This window comes from Dasypus novemcinctus, chromosome 7 (assembly GCF_030445035.2).
Source record: "Dasypus novemcinctus isolate mDasNov1 chromosome 7, mDasNov1.1.hap2, whole genome shotgun sequence".
Classification (NCBI taxonomy): Eukaryota; Metazoa; Chordata; class Mammalia; order Cingulata; family Dasypodidae; genus Dasypus; species Dasypus novemcinctus.
Window position 1 is genome coordinate 108,202,902 of NC_080679.1, and position 15,307 is coordinate 108,218,208.

At 34.0% G+C, this 15,307-nt stretch overlaps 1 protein-coding gene across 1 annotated transcript in view; it reads left to right on the plus strand.

Annotated features, from left to right (window-relative positions):
• Positions 1–15,307, plus strand: part of LRP1B (LDL receptor related protein 1B) — a 2,023,931-nt gene that overhangs the window by 432,013 nt on the left and 1,576,611 nt on the right. The gene's annotated exons all lie outside the window — the stretch shown is intronic.

A 15,307-nucleotide genomic window follows, 5' to 3' on the forward strand; every position in this document is an offset into this window, starting at 1 on the left:
ATGATTCTCTTAACTACGGGAACCCACATCTTAGTGTCCTCTCAAAAATTCAACTCAGACCTTTTTTATTAAAAACAAAGTATAAGACCTTCCCCATACTCATAAAACACATTTTAAAAGTTCCTTAGAGATAAGGAAAGTAATGGCTTTGAGAGGAAAATATCAGAATTTAGATTGAAAAAGAACCTTGAAGTTTTGTTTTGTTTTGTGTTTTTTAAATCACCTTCCCTTTATTTCAAGAGACGGGGGAATTGAAACCATAGGTTAATTAAGTGGCTTGACCAAGACCACACATCTTGAAGGTGGCTAACCACGACTGCAATCCAAAGCCACTATTAAACTCCTTAAATCATGCTGTCTTAATCAATGCATTTCCTTATTTGTGCTGGAATGTGGCGGGCAGGTCTGCTATTGACTCAAAATGCAAATTTATAATGGATTACTGCAGCCCAGTGGGAAGGGCCAGAGAAATCTGATGGAGCAAAAGACTCCAGGTAAACGACGTTCTGGCTCTGCCTGTTGCTCTCTGTATGAGCTGGGCAAGGTAGCTAACCTTTCTGTGCCTTGGGTGCTCATCTGTCCGACGGAGAAAGCAAAACCCACCTTGTGCTCTGAGGATGACGGGCATGTACAGGCGGGGTTCTTACCTTTGCCAACTTTCGCCTTTTTCTAAGCTCTAGCCAAGATTTCTTTCCACTTGATTTCTTCTCTCTTCTTCCTCTTTATAATAAATTTTAGCAAATTTAACTCTCTCTAGGAATTGGTGGCAATGAAGGCATGACTTTTTTCCCTCTATATCAGTTGTAAGAACTTTCAGATTAACATAAATTGTGCTTTTTAATAAATGCACTACTTATTATCCATTCCAGATCCGAACTACAAATGTAAAATCAGAGGAGAATTAACAGTACATGCTTACTTCTACCAAATCTCTTCATCCTTCAAAATAGTTTCATGTATTGTTCTCCATCTTCAGTTTGTCATGCAGTCAGAATATTGCATCCAGTTCAACTTTGAATCAATTCTCTGAGCAAAACTTCATGTTATCCCATCACATGGTTTGTTTAACTGTATTCTTGTAATCCACTAATTCTGTTATTCAGTAGGGAAAATAAATCCATTGATTTTAACTGGTTGGATTTATTTTTCATAAGCCACTGTACTTTATTGCTTTTGATTCCAATATCCTCTGCATAGCTACAGATTTGTCTTTCATAACTATGTATTCATTAATATACTAAGGATTGATGTTACTGAGGAGTAATTTCCAGGCTTGCTCTTCTAATGATGTTTGAAATGGATTACTATGTTTGGCCTCACATATTATCCCAATTCACTAACTTAAAGCATAACAAATGAATTTTCAAATTAACTATCATACCCCAGAATATATATTGCAGGAAATGTGACATTTCAGAAGTCTGATTTTTAAAAATAACATTTATAATGCTTTCTTATTACAAAGTAAACTGTTTAAATTACACTTTAGAAAATCAGGATAGGCAAAATAAAGGAAATAAACCACCTGTTACCCAGAGATAATCACAATTAACATATCAATTCTTATTTTTTAAGGCATATGTGTATGTTCATATGTATATTTTTAAATGACAATGGTATCATACTATACATACATTTTATGTCCCCTTATCACTTAAAATATAGCATGACTATCTTTCCAGTCCATTTAACTGTTTTTCTATGACATAATTTTTAATGGCTATATATTATTATATCCTATTTTACAGAATAGTTATTTTGGACAATGCGTATTTTCTAATTTTTATTTAGAAATAACACTTTTGTAATAAATGGTATTTAAATCTTAGCCCACATACAGAAAAACAATAACTCTTATTTATTGAGTACTACTATGTGCTAGACATTTTACATACATTTCCTTATTGCCATTTTAATTTGGAAAGTAGGAATCATTACCTTCATGCTATAGATAAGGAAATGTATTACAGATGAGAAAAAAAAAACAAACAAAACAACAACTAAAAAAACTCAGATTTTTTTTTCCCCAAATTGGTCAATGTCAAATGCTTAGGAAGTAGAATATTTAGAATTCAAAACCAGAGCCAGATAGGCTGATGCTAAATATACTGTATTCACACATAGACTAAATCCCTAGAAGTAAAACAAATATTTCAATGGGAATGATCATCCTAAATCATTTGCTACATTATGTCATTCTAACAGAATATTTGTATACTTATCTGTAGTCAAATGTCAGTTATTTTTTTTCTTCTTAGCAAATTGCAAAATTTCCATAAACACTAATGAAATTCAAAATTCCTTTTTATTGTTACTTGCTGCAAGTTTAATAAATCAGCATATGCCAATAATTTTTTTTAAAGGTTTATTTATTTCTCTCCCCTTCTCCCCATCCCACCCTGGTTGTCTGTTCTCTGTGTCTATTTGCTGCGTGTTCTTTGTCCACTTCTGTAGTTGTCAGTGGCTTGGGAATCTGTGTTTCTTTTTGTTGCGTCATCTTATGTCAGCTCTCTATGTGTGTGGTGCCATTCCTGGGCAGGCAGCACTTTCTTTCGCGCTGGGCGGCTCTCCTTATGGGGCGTACTCCTTGCATATGGGGCTCCCGTATGTGGGGGACACCCCTGCGTGGCAGGGCACTCCTTGCGCGCATCAGCACTGAGCATGGGCCAGCTGCACATGGGTCAAGGAGGCCCGGGGTTTGAACTGTGGACCTCCCATGTGGTAGACGGAAGCCCTAACCACTGGGCCAAGTCCGCCGCCGTATTTCAATAATTTTTGATGAACATTTTTCTCTTAATTAATGACACTTGTGATATAGCTACCATTTTGTAATTCTGATAACCTTTTAATCAGTCAGCATTTCACATTGAATTGATTTTCTACTTGGACAATCATTGATGCAATGTCATGGTAATTTGTAAGAATTCTCCTAAAATTTGGAGAAGCTAAATGTATCTTTGAGAGGATGATTGACAGTTTGTAGCAAAGGTTAAATTCAATTCCACTGGAAGAAAATGTAGGATGAATGTCATGGGATGTAAGAGTCTTTATCAACCACATCAACTCTCACTTATCTTTACTAATTAAAGTGAAAGGGTAACTCAAAAACTTCAACAATTCCCAATTACATATTTTTAACTTAAGAATGAATTAATGTGTCATTTCCTTCAAGATAATATTTTCCTTAAATCAAATGCAACAATTTAAATTTTCTTAAGTGATAACTAGGAAGCATAAAATATGGGCAGGAATAGCAGTTCTCATAGCTATTGATATCTGCATGCATTGTCTAAAAATATAATTATTTAAAATTACTTAGTCATTTTAAATTTTAATTTCAATATTAATTTTAAATTTAAACACAAGGACATCTCAATATAAGAAAACAAATGCATGATATTCAAAAATAATTTTAAAATATTCAGGGTATTACATTTCTGATGAATTACTAGATAAAAAAATAAGTCAAACTCAGATTTTTTTTCTCCTCATTCCTCTGTCAGCACTTAATGATTTAAAAACAAAGAAACAGACAAAACCCAGGAAAAATGATCAGTGTAGACGAAGTGACCTAGATTATAAAAACATAAATTTGAGTTTTCAATGTTATAATGCCTTGAACTTACTCAAGCTTTTTGATCCTTTGACTGAAATTAGAATGCTTTTCCACCAAGTATGGTATTCCTGTTAAGGAACCCATTAGTGATACTTTAACATAATTTCTTGCTGAAGTACATTTTCTTAAAATGTGTTTTTTTAATTAAAGAAACTACTCTATTAATTCTTAGTATTATCAAATGCCATTAGCAGAACTATAGTTATAACTCAAATATTATGACCTTAGGGAAAAATGAATATCTACCTTATCTCACTAGTTCTTTGACTTTATCTATTATTTCTTCATCTAAATATTCTTTTACCTCCAGTTCTAAGAATAGCTAACTCACACCAATCTCTTAAACTGTATTGAGTACACTTTGCCCTGCCTTATCCAAGACACTATATCCTTGGCACTATATCAGATGTCAAAATCCTTTCACCTTTTCTTCTTAGTTTATAACTCCTTAAAAAAGGGGGAAGTAATTTTAATGAGTGTTCTCACTTAGCCAATGGAATCCATTAGCATCCCTTCTTTTCCCCAACCATTCTTTTATTGACCCTCTTTTCTAAGATTTTATAGGGAATCTTTCTCTCTCACCTAAAAAAGGTTGGAAGAAAAGGTCAACTACACTGGCGGCATTTAATAGCCTGAACAATCTGACTGTTTCTTAACTAGAAATTTCCGTTCTACCTGACTGCTTCTCATACTTCTTACTCTATTCTATTTTCATTTCTTTCTTTCTTTATGTTTCTTATTATTTTCTTACCTATATGTAAGGATAAACTATATCCCTGTCTTAATTTCCTACAAGGTAATGCAGATGAAAAGGTATTGTCTGAAAAAATAAACAAACAAAAAACAATTACCCTATCAGTGTTTTTCCACAGCCACTAGAGCAGAGAATATCGGCCTTAGATTGTCATTCATAGTGGTCAGGATAGGAATTTGTTTCAAATTTGCTTGGCATAGAGCAGGTCTATATAAATTTTAGAAATTATCATTGTTAATACTATGTTGTTGGTGTTGTCTGACACCAAACCAGAACTAGATAAATATTTAAGGAATATTGCATTTATTCTGTTTTTTGGTCTTCTAAGTGCCATATACCTTTCACACTTGAAAATTATGCTCGTCAATTTTGTTTTCCTATCTTTTACTAGGAACTGTATTGTCCTAGGAATTATACCAAAACGTAACTTTCCAAAAATAGTTTAATTAGAACAATTACAATTTCCAAATTTCTGGAAGCAATCTTCACATAATCTTTAAGGATAGTGATTACTCATATGCAGTCTACTATTATGCATGTATGGATTATTTAAGGGGATTTTTAAGATAGATGCTACCCAACTACAATAAAACTTAAATCATCTCATGAAACATGATTAGATTGTTTTCCAAAATTTGACTGAGTCATCAAGGTACAGATTTATTTTTTTCCTTCCTTATATAGTAAAGGTACTATCAATATTGAATCTTTCCAGTAATCATTTGAATTTTTTCTTTCTTTTTGCCTTTCTGGGAAACATGAGGATCAGCCATAACTGGAAGCATTATAAAGTAAGATAAACTTACTATCTCACTTGGCCTGATTACTGTTGACGTTTTTGGTGAATTTTAAGTAGATGATGGTGTGAGAATATGTAATTTTTCTTTTCTTTCCTTATTTTTTTTGCCTCTCATTTATATTTTTAGGACATTTTCAGGAATGTCCTAGAAGTGATAATTTGAGGCAAGACACTAGGTCATTGAATACAATTATTGGGGAAAAATATAGTTTCCTCCATAGAAAAATTAAGGGATCATATAAATATTCACCAATATACTTTTCTGTAAGCCATTTAAATAATTATACTACTAAGAAACAAAAAGCTTTAGAATAAAAAGCAAAGGCAAGTATATACTGCCTTCTAGTTATACTGAATCTAAATTTTCTCTTTGGTCTCTGATGCTTATGAATAAATACTTTATTTAGTTTGGACAATATTGTATCTGATCCTATTATCCTAATGAACTTAAAGAATTTATCAGTGTGATTGTGAATTAACTATAATTTTCCTTTTCTTTCATTTAGTATTTGTTAAGATCCCATGGATTGGTTTTTAAAGGGAGTAACCAAAGAGAAAAAGGGCTAAATGATATTAATAGGCATTTACACTAAAGAAAATGACCAATAAACCTATGAAAAATGCTACTCACCACATTACTTTTCAGAGAAATTTGAACTAAAACAATAAAGAGAGTTGCCTTCCCTCCCCTACTGGGATCACTTTGGGGACATGCTACTGGTGGTAAGAACTGAAATTTAGTAATCATATCAGAAGCATTCTGGCGTGAACTTTTAAAATTATAAATAAGTAAAATCACTGACCCATTTTGTGAAAGAGCTACTACAAAAAAATATAAATGCCATTAGGCAAGAATACATGTACCAAAATTATATATTATAGTCTGTTCGTCCTGGCAAAAAACATGCAAAATGCTAAAACATCCATCAATAAATGGCTGTTTGGATAAATATGGTAATCTATATGGTGACTATTATGTAGCTATTCAAAAGAAAGAATTAGAGACATTTGCAGATCTTAAGGGATATACCTGTAAGAAATAAATAAATAAAGACCATAATATCGGGGGGAAACCATACTCCTATATGCATTTGAATATATCCATATATATTTTATATGCAAATGAAGAAATAAGTGAGAAGAAAGGTTAACTTAAGAGATGTGATGGGAAAGTGGGCGGGTGAGGAAAAAAGTGGTGGCTATTATTAACTTTTGCTTAATGCATTTCTTTATTTCATTTTACCAGTTACAATGAACATGCATCACTCTAAATAGAAATATATAAAGATCACTAATAAAATAAACTAAAACACACACACAGGGACTATTAACTAAGTGTAAATCTCTCTGTACTAACATGCTCTAAATTAGGCAAGTACCACAGGTGTCTAATTACAGGGCCTTAGCATATGGAGAGACTGAGACCCTGTAGTCCATCACTACTTCACCGGAAGCACAATGTTCCAATGTTTGTGAAATGCCTCAGGGGGCCTTTGTCCATCCTGTATGAGCATGAATTTTTCTGGAGGTTTTGAGGTGGTAAATTAAAAAAAATTTATTTTATTTTGATGCAAGCAAAACTACCGGAGCAGATTCTGCTCTCTGGATGACTACTGCCACTTGTTATTCTGCCACATCGGAGTGACAGAAAGTCTGATTTGCTTGTTGTTTTGACAGTCTGGATGGAAGATGTGGTTGAGTCAGCAGAGAGTATAAACTCTTATTTTTGGTGGGGGAGTGATATTTTTGTCACCCTATCAGTAATTTTTCACAATTTGCACCCAAAAAAAGTTGTTACCATCATATCAGTCCAATCTTTTCATAATAGTTTGTCAGATAAATTTTCTTTAACAATTACATCTTTTTGTTTAATTCACTTCCTGAAAAACAAGGTTCTCTCATCTTAAGATACCAAAAATTCTGGTTTAAGATTTACGTCTAATTTTTGTTTTTAAAATGAAGAATGTAGTTTAATTGTAAATGGAATATGTTGATCTTAATTAAAAACAGTGTTTAACATAGTGAACCCAGAGGTGGATGAGAATTGTGGTTAATACTATTAATGCAAAAATGTCCTTTTGTGAACCATAACAGACATACATCACTATTGCAGGAGGGTGGGAATGTGGAGAAGCATGGGAAAACTGTAATGAATACAACCTATGGACTAGAGTTAACAGCACTACTGCAATATTCTTGCATCAATGCCAAAGATGTACTGCATTAGTAATAGAGAGGTATGGAAATAATATGCCAAATATACACTGTGGACCATAGTTATTGGTAATATTCTCATGATATTATCTTATAATCTGTAACAAATGTTCCACAAATGTGTGGTGTGATGGCATGTTGTGTGGGAATTGCACACATGCATGATTGTTTTATAAGTTCACAACTTCTGCAATAAAAATATATTTAAAAACAAGAAGTTTAAAAGATTAGCTAGGAATCTGTGAAAAAATGTAACATATTGAGAAAAGCACAAAAAAATAATTTCTTGAAGGACTCTGATTAATTTGGTTTTGTTCCAAGGATTTTTTTTACAATCTGCCTGACAGTTAAGAGCCCACAGCACTAACTCAACCATTAATAATAAATTAATACTAAGTATCAACAGTCCATCTAAAAATAGGAGTACTTAGATGTTTATTTAAGAAGAAAATAAAAGTGCAATAATGACATTAAATAATTATTTTGTCATGTTTTAAAAACTACCCATGCGATTTTGGTAATAAAAGCACTAGATGTTTTCTTTTTATTATTTAGTGAATAAAAAATAATGAAGAAATCATTAACAAGACATATGCTCCTTAAATATTCATGCATGGTTGCTTTCAGCAATACTTTTTGGCTTGTGAAACTCATATTGGATGCAGTCAGGTGCCATATATATGGCTGAAAAGATTTGGAGTGACAAGGGGGGGTTGCAGCTAAGGTGAAGGAAAAAAGATGCTCTTTTCAAATAACAAAATCAAACAATGCACTTTCATGTGCTCCAAAACTCTACCTGACTGTCAAATGGCAACCAAAAGTTAATCCCATTCTTTATCTTAGAGTGATGACAAGATGTTAATCATTAAAAGTTAATGTTTTAATACATTTGTTTGTTTTTATTCCAATGATAGTAAGACATGTTCAATAAAATATGTTTTTCATTTGGCGTGTTTGTTTTGATAAGCATAATCTTAACTAAAGGTGAAAAAAATGTAGCTATGTGCATACATAAGCACAGTTGTTTCTGTGAGAGGGAAAATTCTGGAAATTGTAGCAATCCACATCCTTAATGGCTCAACAATCAATGAATCCTCTCTAGAAAGAGTGCATCAAATAGAACATCCTCTTACCTTTCCATGACCTTCATGTCATGATTAAAATTGTAAATTTTGAGAAGAAAATTAGATTTCTAGAAAGGTCTTTTAAGACAATTTATGATAAAGTAGGTGGTATATTCTATGTAGATATTCATTACCAAGCAGGAGGAATATACTGGAAATAATCTTCCAATTCAACTTGATTGATTACTTCACTCATCAGGAGGGAGGATTATATATATTTACAACTCTGAATAAAGTTATAGTGCATAATATAATACTGTGTGGCTCATTTAGTACATATTTTGTCAAGCCCACCACAACTAAACCAATGACCCCAAGCCAACCTTGTAATAATGAAAAGACAGCAATGGAAATGTAGTCAAGAATGTACATTATAGAACACTAGTTGTTGGTATAGAAAAAGGACATTGTCATAATAAGGAATAATATAATTAGCCATCTCTCCATACTGGAAAAAGTGTCTTTTGATGAGTATTTCTCTGGAGCAGTAAAAGATGCAAAGTGGTAAATTAGAAACAGTTGCTTTCCAGTATATGACAAAAACAAACTTACGGCTCAGTCAGATACAACATAAAAGTACCAACCAGAGTAAACCTGAAAACATTATACCATACATTTTTTCTACTACATTCAGTGCAATTCTCCTCAGTAACATAGGTCACAAAGCAATGTAAAAATACATTATTGACATTTATGTCCATGTGTTTAGGCAAATAAAGGTTCTAGAAATATGGTAAAATAAAGCAGAGTAAATGAATTGCATAAACATTGACCCAGATCTTTGATAACAGCTTTCTTTAATCCAGCATAATTTTATGGAATTGACACTCAGCATTGGAAAAAAGTGTGATAGATTGCAGTGCTTTGTATATGAAGATATGTAAAATATTATTTTATGCACCAAAATATATTATAGATGAGAATATGTAAAATTTTAATGAAAATATCAATGAATTTGTTTTTGTTTGTTTTGGGTCTAATCTCTTCTCAATTCCTTCAAAACCACTCTGAGTCTACTAGACTGTTAGGGATATACTGAGGGAAGTGTTTGAGAAATATCATTGTAGTTTTTATCTAACATTTTATGAATGAACAAACCCCGTAGAAGCAAAATGGCTGACCCAAGACCTTATGTTTTGCCACCCTCTGAGTTGGAACCATGTTACATGTTTACTGACCCACCTGAGTTCCCTATTACATAGGAATTCTGTTTTCTAACAGAAAGAGTTTCCTAACATAAAGAACAACTGGTGAGGCTAGATAAGCTTTCAAGAAAAAAAAAAGAAAACTAAAACTAAAAGAAATAATAATAATAATTGAATAAAGTACCAAGAAACAGAGCAAAAAAGAAATGAGATTGGGTTTAGATTAGTGTTGATCTTAAACACACTGTAAAACTACTCAAATCTTCAAACTATACCTTCTATCACCAGACTTAATATTAGAGGTAATAGTGCTGTCTCTCTGAGGTAAGATTGAGTAAACCTCCTTTCTGATTGACATGTTTTGTCAGGAAAACTCAAAAAAAAAAAAATTCTGGGAAGGGAAGGTAAAGTTTGTATATTTTTTATTAAACCCTCACATGTGAACTTTCATTAACTTTGCTTTCATTCCTTTCAAACCCCAGACAAAATGCCAAGTACTTATTTTTAGAATTTTTGGTATATTAGAAATATTTACTATTTAGTCATTGACACGATTAGCTCTTAGTTTTTTGTTGTTTGGTTATTTTTGTTTTTGTTTTTTACTTTCCTCCGGAAGAAGGTAGGCACATCGTTGACTTTCCTTTTTCTAGAACTAATTGACAGATTGTGAAATGTTTCTTTAGTTTCTCTCATGGTGCAGTCTTCTGTTTCTCAGCCAGAAGTTAAACAATACCCTGGCTAATGTTTTGAGCACCCAAGGGGATGCTTTTTTCTTGTTTCTGACCCATTTTACAATATTGCTTCAGCAAAAGCAACCCAGAGGCAGACTTTTAGTCATTCTCTGTCCACAATTCTGTGCATTTGAGCCCCAATCTCAGCCCTCATGATGGGGTTGAAGAAAAATGTTAATCAATCTCATTGATTACCCGAGGATGCAAATAAAACCTTCACAAATTTTAGAAGTACTGTGGGTGAGGAGGGTTATTCCTACATGGAACCTGAGGACCAGGGCAAGGGCACTTTTATAGGGGGGATTTGGAATTAGAAGGGTAAAGAGAATCCTTTTTGAGACAACTAAGATATATGACCCAATACCTGAGAAAGAAACATGGTTTATGTTGTCAACAAGTCAGTCAAGAAAGGGGAAAAATCAGCGAGAGATGTTACAACAGAATGCACATCGGGAAATGGATGTCTCTCAAGTCACTGGGCTTCTACCTACCACATGGGAGGACCTGGATTTGATTCCTGGGGCATCCTGGTAAGAAAAAAAAAAGAGCATGCTCATGCAGTGAGCCAAGTGCCTGCACAGCAAACCAGTGCCCATGCAAGTGAGTCACACAACAAGATGATGACACAACAAAAGAGAGACAAAGGGGAGATTTGAGGTGAGGAGCAACAGAAACAGGAACTGAGGTGGCGCCAGTGACCTTTGCACATCAGAGGTCCCCTGGATTGAATCCTGGTGAATTCTAAAGGAGAAAAACCAGAAGAGAAAACAAAAAGAGAAACAATAGAGAAGATCACACAGCGAATGGACACAGACAGCAAAAACAGCAGGGCAGGGGAAGGGGGAAGGAAAAAAAAAAGGGAAACCTTAAAAAAAAGAGAATGCAAATCAACCTGAGGTCTAGGTAGGTAAAAGATAAATCTGACCCTTGGGAATATGTAAATTTGATGTGTCCTTTCGCCCTGAAAGCTCCAGCAGTGGGCAAAGTGTCAAAAAATGCAATCCAAGACTCGTGACTTGTAAACTCAGAAAATTACTTTTTAGAATAACTCCCTACCAACATTTCTGCCACCTCCACAGTGGCCATTCTCTATGCATAGCCTTGGCAGGGGACCAATACAAGTATATGCGTCCCATCACTTTTTTTTCCATCTGCTTCACTTTCAGTTTTTCTTGGATTGCTGTTCAGGGAGGCTTAAAGCTACTTGCCTCCTATGTCTCATTAGACAGATCCAGATTAATTACAAGCTTGCTTCAGCATTAGTCATGATTATATTCTTTGCTTGAAGCCTTCACCTATTTCAAAATTGAAATCAATTGCCATTATTTTCAATCTAAGCTATAGGCTATATGCCTTTGCTTGTAATTTCTAGTTTACAAGTGTGCCAGGAGTGAAATGAACTGAATAGATTTTCCCCGTGACCCGGGGTAAATGTGTTGATCTGTCCCCTTTAAAGGGGACAGTCTTCTTCAGCCCTCAACCAAGGTGACATTTACCACCAGCAACAGTCTCAGAAAGGAGGCCCTAGACTGAATCAGCTGAAACTCTTGTTTCTATTTAGGATACACTGAGTTATATTGGCAAGCCCAGGTGGCAAGAGCTGATGCAGTCACTAAATGTAGGACTTGGTATTTGGAAAACACAGGTACTCTGCTGCTGGATCACTAAATCCAATGTCCCTGATCAATGTGAAATGCTCTAGAGGAAAAACATATTTTAAACCATAAAGAACATTATTTGACATGTCAATGAGCATTCAAGTACACCACTATTACCCATACTATTTGACTTTTTCAGCAATTCAAATGAAAAGTGGGTGTCTTAATTCAGAATAATATTAATACATAGTTAGTTGTTACAAATTAGTTGCTGAGAGAAAATTGCTTTCTGTGCTATTAAGATAGAGAAAGTCCTTTGGCATTATTACTGGTCAGAGATGAATTTTATTGGCATTTATATATCATACATCAGAGCTTTAGGAAAATAAAAATGGAATCAAATCAGGTCAAGCAAGTACAAATGAGAAGATATTGCTGAGAACTGCATGAGCACCTAAACACCTAAACCCAAATTAAACACAAGGAACTCTCAATTTCAGCCCCACCTGTGAATCATGCTGGGGGAGAAAATACAGAAGGTTTATTTAGAAAGTCTTAGCAGTAGGCAAGGAGGGGGAAAAAAGCTTCAAAATTGCTAATTTATTTTGCTAAGAAACTCATCAAGACTAGTAGACACAGGAAGGAATTCAGACTGTCTCATAAAGTGGCTGACAATCAATTGCAGAGCTAGACATATTAGCCTAGAATCAAAATGTTATTGCTTTTAGTCACTGAGCATAACTGAACACAGCATGGTAGAGAAAGATCGCAGGGCTCCAAAGCTGCCTGCCTTCAGCAGATTCTTTTTAGATCTTGCAAATGACAGAAATGTATGCATAGCAGTGGCCCTCCTTTGAAGTAAGCTCCTGTTAGCCAATCACCTTAAATCACAACTTAAAACTTTGTTGCTGAAATGATTTATTTTCCTCCTGATCCTCCTGAAACTCTCCCTTTCATTACTTTAAATGATGCATTTTTCACCAAGCTTGGCTTCGTACTGGAGTTCTAGTACGAAGACAAGAGTCACTTCCCTGGGAAAAAAAGGCATACATATCGTCTCTTTTGCAAAAGAAATTTTCATTAAAACACTAGTATCTGTGACTCTCAAAAGTGAAATAAAATATAATGCTTGCTAAGGCATAAAAAATACCTGCTTTCCAAATTATAGGACTTGAGCACTACAATTTTGTTGCTGTGCCCGTTGAACGTTTTGAGTGCTTCTAATCCCCTTTGTAGCTCAGTGTTGAATGCAGAAACACTATTCTCTGGTGAGAGAGTCATCCTTGAGGTGTTAAAAAGTGATGATTGACTTTTGCAAAGCAGTCTTGCTCCTAAGATGTATGTGTTCTACATTCATTGGCTGAGGCATCTCTGGACAGTTCTAACTGTTATCTCCTTTGCCTAACATGAACTCCTGAGTCCTACCTGAATTCAAGTTCCCTGATGTTGGCTAGCAAAGAAAAAAAAAAAGTCCCTAGTTTCCTCAAGAAGCCCAAAAAGTTGCACAAAGGTAAATTTCCTTTGTGGTAAATCTGAAGAAGCTTTTATAGCAATGACAGACTTTGAAGAGAAAACTAATTCTTTGTTTCAGTATTACCTGAGGTAGTCAATTTTCTTATAATGAAGACACCAAGGAAATTGCCAACTTTGATGTTCATTGTGAATCAAGCAAAAATACCTCTGAAGTAATCTATGTGTCCACTTTGGTCACTAATACAGGGTGTGATTCCAAAAATAAACTTGGGTCATGCTAATCTACTGTCATTGGCCTCTTTGAAGCTGTTAGGGAGAGAATTCTCCAAACCCAAAAATCTAAGTAAAAATCAAAACTCTGAATCAAAATGCTTTGATATTTTGACATTATCATTTCTTCTTTTCAAGTGTGTTGGGGCTTCTAGATGCTTCTCTAAATGAGAAAAAGAATCCTCTCTATATATTTGAATCCATTGCATAATTTTGCATATTTCTAATCTGACTCTGATTTAGAAAAGCAAGCCTGTGTTTCATCCTCCATTAATATTCTGGATTGTTTGAGCTCTGTCTCAGTTTGACTACTTGAAAGTAATCTTCACTTTCCCCTCTTCCAATTCTGATCCCTGTTGAAAATGCAGCCTCCTGCCAGGTCATGGGTTTCTAACAGTCTCTGCCTACAGCAACTTGTCTGAAGCCTAAAGCAAAAGCTTGGAAATTTCTTTGAAGAAAGAAAAGTATGAGTAAATAGGTACATTCAGAACAAAAAGGAGTAAGAATTGGTGAAGCATAACCATTTCACCTTTTAATATGAAGTTTCAAAACCTAAACAAATACTGAGAACATATAAATAAACTACAAACAGAGAAATACTTAACCTCTAATAACTTTCTCCTGAAAATAATCATTTATCATTAAAGCAAATAAGCAGCATATTTACTCAAAAAGTACTTTGTGTTTTGAGAATGAATGGTTATTAGCAATAACTTTCATCCATCTATCCATCCATCCATCATTCCATCCATTTATCCATTCATCTTTTTATCCAACAAATACCTGTTAAATGCTAACTATTAATCTAGTGCTTTCATATACAATGAGTTAAACTTAGATACAAAAACCAAGAACTCATACCCATTATAGCTCTTCATAAGGAAGGTAGGGTTAATATTTGTCTAAATTTTACCTCCCTTCCCCTTAGTTTTTTCTACATGGTGATTCTACAGATTCACAGAAATTGCAGACCCAAACAGCAAGGAAACGTGCTGGGATAAGCTTCATGGAATTAGACTGGAAATAGACCACTGTACTCCACTGACAAATATCACTACCCAATGTTAAAGACAGTATATTGCATAGGAAATCACCATTGCTGAATATGTTCAACAAGTCTGGGTGGGCACCGAAATCTCTCCAAAGTTTATGCTAAAATTGAAAAGAAAAGATTTGGCATGGGACTGCGAAGATCAATTAATTGATCAATTAATTGATCTGCAAGCACGAAATAAAACAAATTCCTGAGGATATTAAAAATATTTTTGCCCTGTGATTCATAATTTGAATGATGTATTTGAAATGCATTTGAAAGAAATGTGTTCTTTTACTTCTGTTTTTTATATTGTGACATCTCTTTCTATTCAATTTAAATTTAAATGTTATTTGGGTGGTTTTATGCCAGCAATTTGGCAATTTACTAGGGTAATAAAGAATTCATTTTAACTAATAACTGTTCACAAAAGACTTTCTACATTAGAGTTCAGTTTTATTGAATTTGAACTTGGTCTGGCATTAACAGTGCCATTTAACCAATATAGCATGTATTATGGTATATTATACTTATTGCCGTATGCATTAGC